We start from the raw sequence: 7,496 nt of genomic DNA on the forward strand, positions 1-7,496 counted from the left end.
TGGCTAATTAAAACAAGCATGAGTCCCCTTTTAATGGCAGGTGTTAGCTCTTTTCTGTGAGAGCAGGCTACTGCTGTAGCAAACCAACAGCTCTTCAGCCTTTCCATGCAAAAACTATCTGCAGATGACAAAAATCTCACTGATTATTACTCTTGGTTTCACAGGTTTCTCTCATATTTCAGCGTGGTGACTTCACACCTGAGCGTGGAACAGAGAATGTGTGAAAACAAAAGTTTTGTTGCTAAGGAGCATTTGGTATGTATTTTTGCTGTTTATTTTCCTCTACTAAATGATAGTTCATTTCTCAGGATGAAGGATGCGCTGTGGTCTGCAGCAGTTGTAGATAAGGTGCACGATCATGCAAAAGAGAGAGAAAAAGCAGTAACTACAAGTTCTGCTTCGTGTTGGCTTGCTCGGGTTATTGCTTCATGGTTGCCCGGACTCGAGTCACTCAGACAAGTGCCCAGTTCCTGCGCTCGCCCAACCCCGACTCAGAGCAGCAGCTGTCCCGTGGGCAGCCTGTGCTCGGCTGCTTGCAAGCCCAACTGGTCACATTTTTCATCTCAGCACGTGGAAATAGGTATGGTTAATTGGTATGACACTGTTGTGACAACACAGAGCCACGAGGATGACGGATGTCACAAAAGCCATTACAGGGCAGTTTTTCAAAGACAACTGAAAACACAGTGCAAGGCAAAAGACACAGTTTTGTGTGTGTGAATGAGGCAATTACAACCAGAGGCCTGCAGACTGCATGTTTGTAGAACTGTAGCTCCCTTGTCTGCAGGAAAGCTTCTTAGCTGCTTCAGTCAGGGCTCCCCAGGCTTGCCTGGCTTTGTGCTCAGCAAGGAGAGCAGGTGGGACCTGCATGGCCCAGACTGATGCCCGAGGCCTCGCGCTGCATGGCCAACAAGTTTGGCTGGTGCTCTGTGGACCCAGCACGTCTCGGGTTGAAGTACTAAGGTCCCAAAGATCAGCCCTTTCTGGGAGCGGGGAGTAATCCTGCACAAGGCCTTCAAGAGTAATTCATCCTTATTTAGAAAGGCATGTTATTCTAATAGCTTACCATGCTAGGCATGATACAGTTTAAATGTTCTTCACTGGTTACAAGTGTGACCTTCATTAACTTGTCTTTGTGCGCCTAGATCTACAGGAACAGCTCATTGCATTTTCAATTTAATTTAATTTGAATGATAATTTAAAAGTTGTTTAATGCAAATGCGACCATCTGCAACCTCACAGCTGACACAGTTTTTAAAGCTGAGTTTGTCGGCAGGGGTGGAGGGGAGCTTGATGGAGAATAAGAGCCAGGGGCTTGGCAAGGTGCTTTCCTGGAGGGGTGCTGAGAACACTCCAGGAGCAAACTGTGAATGCCTGAGGGCTGAGTGACGAAGAGGAGAGAAGCCAAGCAATTGCTGGTTATCAAAGACTTCTGTGACCACTTAAGTATATGGAGCAGCGTTCACGAGTCATCAGACAGATCCAGCTCATGGAGTTCGTCATCTGAGCCACGGTAACTGCCCCCTGTATATTCCAGCCAGACCTGTGTGACACAAAGCGTGTGGGAGCTCAAACTGTTGGGAGGGGCTGAGCCAGGCTCTCAGCTGCCTTGTGCGCAGCACTCCAGTGCCTAGCAAAGCCACTGGCCGTGGCTTGTGTTATGGTTTTTATTTACGTCAGTAACAACACTGTCTTCAAACCAAGAGCTCACGGTGGTGTTGACTGGGGGCAGGGGAAAGATGTAGCAAAACTCTATTGGTTTGCTATGACTTAGTCTAAGCTGTAGGTTTCTGGGAGCAAGTGCCTGCCTGTTCCTTCCCATTGCTGTGCGCCATGCAGTTCTGGATGCTTGAGGACAGTAAATAATAATAATAATAATAATAGTGTTTGCTCACAGTCACTACTTGGCTGTCAAACTTGTAATAATTTGATAAAATTGAAACTCTGAAATGCTGCACTGACTTTTCTAGAACTTGGTCTGGGTTGACTGCTGACTTCTTCCTGAAGTAATATAACAAAATGGGCTCTGTGTCTAATTCAAGCTCTTGAAAATGAGCCAGAGGAACCATTTTGCCCTTAATGCTCCTCCGCTGGCAGCCTTGGTCAGGTAGGATGGAAGGGGAGCTCCTTGTCGTGCAGTGCTTCTACCTGCCCCCCAGGGAGTCGTGCTTCAGGCCTCGCAACCCATACATGAACTCTGCTGGAAGGGCTAGCAAAGGGAAGGGATCTGGGGAAGGAATTAAATCACTTTCTGTCCTGTACCCTACAAATCTGCTGTTTCAAATAATGCTTTTTTTGGCCCCTGTATGCAGCAGCCATTGCTTTGGTGCTCATGGGAATGTGGTTGAAAGCTTTTAGCTGAATTTGCAAGCATCATCTCCTTTGCCATTGTGAATCTCCATGAGGGAAATGAGAAAAAGGACCTTTTTTTTAATAAGGAGGGGTGGTTGGGTTAGCTTTGTCTGCGGCCCAGGAGACCTGGTCTTAGTTCTTAAGCACAACCCTATGTTCCTCAGAGGCTGGTTTCTCTCTCTCGATTTCTAGTGAAGTTCAGGCACTACTGCTGCTGCAAGAACAGACCATTCCCATCTCTGCTCTATTCTGGGGGTAGCACAGTGTGCTGCTGTCTCCTCAACAGCAAAAAATAAGCATGTGCTACTTCAGCACAGTGAAGCTCTAAATGGGGTTTGTGCGAAAGCACTACTGAGGAAGGCAGATCCCTCAGCAAAATGAGAATGCACGTTATGAACTTATTGTTCTAAATCTAGGAACTGGATGAAGTATTGTTGGAAAAACATCACAGCAGCTTGGTGTTGCAGAGACTTAACTTCCGATGCATTTATCTAATGTTTTTCTGACCTTCATTTAAAACCATGTTTTCTGCTATTTCTCTTGTGCTCCCTAGATTGAGACATGAGAGATCACAACATCTATGGTAGCGAGAGCAATTGCCTGGAGCTCCCCATACAGCTCAGCTGTCTTGTTGCGTCGCATTTCAGGTGCCTCTGAGCGCCGCGTTAGCGGTCACTCAGGAATAACAAAGCTTGGAGATACTTGCCTGGCTGCATCTGAGGTAGGAAGATGCACAGATGACTTTTAAAACTTGGTCCCGTTTGAAGTTCACCTTACAAGCAGTCTGTCAGCATCCCCTGCTCTCTCTCTGACAGTAGAGAACTAAATGTAGCAACCTGATTTCTAATAGATGCCTCTTACTATATTTTAACTGTATTTTTAGGCATTGAAAAATGTTATTTATGTCATGTTTTTGGAAGCAAGCAAGGGAGGTCCCTGGCTTTCTTATGAGACGTCAGACTGAGTGAATAAGGTGAACAGAGAAGCTGAGAAGGTGGTTGGGAAATAGAAGCTTTAAGTGGTGACTGTAAGGCTGATTTCTGATTCTTCTGCTATGTGTCAGTACTGATTCTCACTAAAACCATTAGAGAAACACTTAACAGAAAAAGGCAGCCCTCCCTGGGAGAGCCTTCCACCTCCTGTAGAGATTTGGAAGAAAGCTCACATCTACTCATCAGAAAAAAAAAAGTACCTTTAGCTTTTAACTTAAAATTACGGATCCAAACAGCATATGCTGGAACTGAATGCAGTCTTGCTGGGAGAGGATTTGCCAAATCTAAGGCTGCTCTAGCAATAAATAATAAATGTAATTAGACTTCCTCCCTCTGAAGCACCCAATTTTGTGATAGTGATACAAGAGGGTATCGGAGGCTCTCAACATATAATCACACCACTACTGAAGCATTTAAAAAACCCAACAAACACCATACCCAAACAAAAACAAAACAAAAGATGACACAAACCCCCCAAACTAACAGAGCACCACTTCTCTTGAGAACAGCCAGTTACAGACAGCCACATCATCTGTGGTTGTATTTTCCTACCACGGTATATCATCTGCTTCTGAAAAAAATATAATGAAAATTAAACAGCAGTTGGTCTGACTACTATGCATTGCTATGCAAGACAGGGAAAGCAGCTATTTTATCTGAATACTGATTGCAACGTGAGAAAACTATGGTCACTCTTAATTCTTCTCACAATACTTGGTTTCCTAGTACTGAACATCTCTTTGATAGAAATCTTATAGTTTGGCTTTCAAGAGGCAAAATCACTGTAACTGGTGTGTTGGAAGGACTGCAGATTTCATCTGTCACTGAAAATCTTCCTGTGCTGCTTCTACAAACACACAAACATCAAATGGTGGAGCTCTTCCAAGGCTGTCAGCTCAAATATCAGTTCCTGGCCTGGAAGATGCTGAAAATGGGGAGCTTCAGGAACAAAGATGAGAGGACTCATGTTTTGCCTCCTTCATGCTCGCTGCAAAAACTCCCACTACATGCATTGCCCCTTGCTGGTACTCCAGCTGCAAGGATGGATTTTCATCTGTTTTTTCCCCTCTGGATGTCTAAGCTTTGGCTCTTCCCTCTTCATAAACCTTGAAACCAGTCGGAGGAAAGGAATGGTGCCTTTCCACCGGCAGTTCTGCCAAGCCCAGTTGGCAAACAGTGGCTGACGTGCCGTTTAGTCCCACGAACAGCCAGCAATACTGGTGCAAGGGGGGCTGTTAGTGCCTTTGTTGTAGGAGAATTTTTGCACTGCTGGGGAAAGAACCCCCCAACAGCTTGGTAGTTGAGCCTTTTCCCCTTCATAAATTAAACATAACGGCTGCTGCCTGCTCCTGCAGACAGCTGATTTCTAATAAATCATGTAAATAGAGTTTCAGAGATTCACTGCCCTTTATTTCACTTGAGTCCCGTAACTCAGTTGTTAATTGGATCCAAGATAAAATCTATTTCACCGCATGTTCCCTAAGCAGGATTCTGCAAAGTCCTCTCCAGAATAACCTATAGCATTGCCTTCTTTGTTTTGCTCCTCTCCGGCACCGAGGAGGAGAGTGGTAAGGCAGCATGGCCAAGCTCAAGAGAAATTTCTTTCCTTGTGGCTCTCGCAGGCTGCTCTTGTTTGGCTCCTGGCGTCCTGGTGAAAGCTCATGCTGGGTTTTGTAATGGCAGCACAGCTGCTGACATCGGGCTGCTCCTGCCTCTCCAGTCCCAAAGCAGTGGTTTCCAAGGGGCCTGGCAAAGCATAACCCCTTCGGAGCAATTATATGAGGCTCTATTCTAACCAGTGAACCTTTTATCCGAACAGTAGGCTTGTTTTTCAGAAAGGTCTTAAAAAGTTCTCCTGGTTTAATTGGTGTAACGCACCTCTTCAGTTGGGAATGTCGTCGATGAAACAGATGTGGGGTGTACAGCCACAAAGGTGTTTGGAGGGGTTTTTTCCCTTAGAAGAACTCGAAATCTTCTGATTGCTTCTTGCTTTGCACTATTTGCAACCCAGTGGAAATTTCAGGCCTCTTTAGGATAGCTCTTTAAAAAGATGCATAAAACCTGCACCCGTGGAACTCAGCAAAGGCAAGCTTTTTTGCAGCATTTTGTCTCAAAAGTCAAATCCTAAAAATTTTAGCAATAAGATTTGCTGTGGGAATTCGTGTCTATAATAAATTGTCACCTCCCTGGTCCAGTCCCATGCAGAGTGGGTGGCTTTGGCTTGAGATGCAGCCCCTGTCCCCTGCAAAGCCCTTGTCCTGCACCTTGTGCCCAGAAAGCAGCAAGAGCAGAGCGATGCCTTCAGCCGGCGCAGTTCCCAGCTGCAGCCTTGGGCAGGTCACACACCAGCTCAGCTACCGCGCTTTGGCTGCTGTTTTTATTGTTGACAGACCTAACCTGAACCGGTATCTAGGAGCAGCAGCAACATAATTAGCTTTAGCAATTAACACTGCTTAACTGAAGCTGCTGCAGGACCAAAGGCACCTTTTTAGACTGCAGAAGCAGCAATTAGCGTTTCATTAAAGTAACAAGCCTAGCTAGACTTCTGAGCCTGCCAGGGTCTGCTGATCTAATTTTGGGATCCATCAATAAACCCTAGGGGCATTCAAGTGAGATGCATCGAGTCTTTCACCACCACGTTTGAAAAGCCTGACTGGAAAGTGACAGGAAGAGTTTTGTCTTTTCTCAGGTAGCTACTGGTCATCTCGGTGTACCTGTAAGGCATCGCTGGGCAACACCAGCTGTGAAACAGGCAGGCGGGTGCAATTGGGTCTGTACATCCCAAAGGTTGAAATTTGGGCCTCCTGGGAGGCAGAGGTGGTTCAGGGAGGCTCTTCCACCTCCGGCTTTCAGGTTCTGCCTCCAATCTCGTTGTAAAGAAAGTAGAAATAATTTCCTGTCTTATCTGTACCCCCAAGCAAACATCCTTTTCCTTAGCTTTCTAAAGAGGAATATATTTCTGCACCAGTTCCACGTTCAGTGCTTTGGCTGGTTTCTTTTTTAAAAGTAAGATGTGCTGGGAAACATACTTTTTTCTTTTTTTTGGTTTCCCCCCCCCCCCCCCAAATCCCCCTTCCATTTTTTTTTTTTTTTCGGTTTCCCCCCCCCCCCCCTAAATCTCGCCTGCAGCTGTGGCTTGGTGGTTTGTTCACCTTAAATCTGAGGTCAGCTCTGCCTTGAGGGGAAGGGGCTGACACCCTGCTGCCAGGGGTCCGAGTGCCCGGGTTCAGTCGCTGCTGGGCATCGGACAGCCGGGATGGCAGAGGTGCATTCCAGGCACAGACAGCTTTTGAGCGCCAGGTTTCAAAACCCATTAGCTACTATATTATAATGCACATCCCTCCCTATCATCGTTCCAACATACCAAACAGTAGTTAGTGGTTTTGCTAGGAAATATGACTACAGAATCAGCAGAACGTACCTTTTTTTGACCGTTCTTTCGCATAACGCAGGGGGAAAAAACCTCCCGCTGTGAAGCTTTCTGATATCCTAAGGGTTATTACCCAATGCAGCTGTTAATATTAAGCCCCTTTTTCTTCCAACCTGCTTTGCTGTTTTCTGTGCTTTACTGTAACCAGCCATTTCCAGTAACCTGGAAGCTTGCTAAAATAATAGGCACAGAGTCATACTTCTGTGAAAGATACTGGCGTAATAAAGTCAGGAACTTTCTAAACAGCAATTTTATTGGAAAGTGTTTCTGCTGCAGCCAACCACAAGGAGAGCTTTGGTGTCTTTTGCATCAGTGCTGTTGGGGTTTGAAGAAACACTCCTCTGGGATATGCACTTGGTGTTTCCGTAATGGCTTTCTCAAAGGAGCCTTTTTATGGATATGCCAGAAAAATAGAAATGCTTTCCTGTTTCCTGAAGACTAAAACTTATTAAGGAGGAGAAAGTGTGTCTCCCCACCCACTGTTTGCTTTGATTACATGAGAAGTTTTTATTTAGGGCTGTATATCAGGCTTGGGATTTTTGACAGAAGTCTCTAATCTGATTTCCATGAAGATTTTGCCACTGAGTTGCACGGAGGGGAAGGAGCGTGGCCATGGGACACCCATTCACCAGCTGGGGACAGGCTCCCTCCCCATGACGTTGGTTTGACCTGGGCGCTGGTCACCATCGGCTGCGTTTGTCACAGCTCATTACGCAGCAGGA

At 45.9% G+C, this 7,496-nt stretch overlaps 1 protein-coding gene across 1 annotated transcript in view; it reads right to left on the reverse strand.

Annotated features, from left to right (window-relative positions):
• Positions 1 to 7,496, reverse strand: part of TMEM211 (transmembrane protein 211) — a 53,013-nt gene that overhangs the window by 24,328 nt on the left and 21,189 nt on the right. The window lies entirely within an intron of this gene.

Source organism: Apaloderma vittatum, unplaced genomic scaffold, assembly GCF_000703405.1.
Source record: "Apaloderma vittatum isolate BGI_N311 unplaced genomic scaffold, ASM70340v1 scaffold14803, whole genome shotgun sequence".
Classification (NCBI taxonomy): Eukaryota; Metazoa; Chordata; class Aves; order Trogoniformes; family Trogonidae; genus Apaloderma; species Apaloderma vittatum.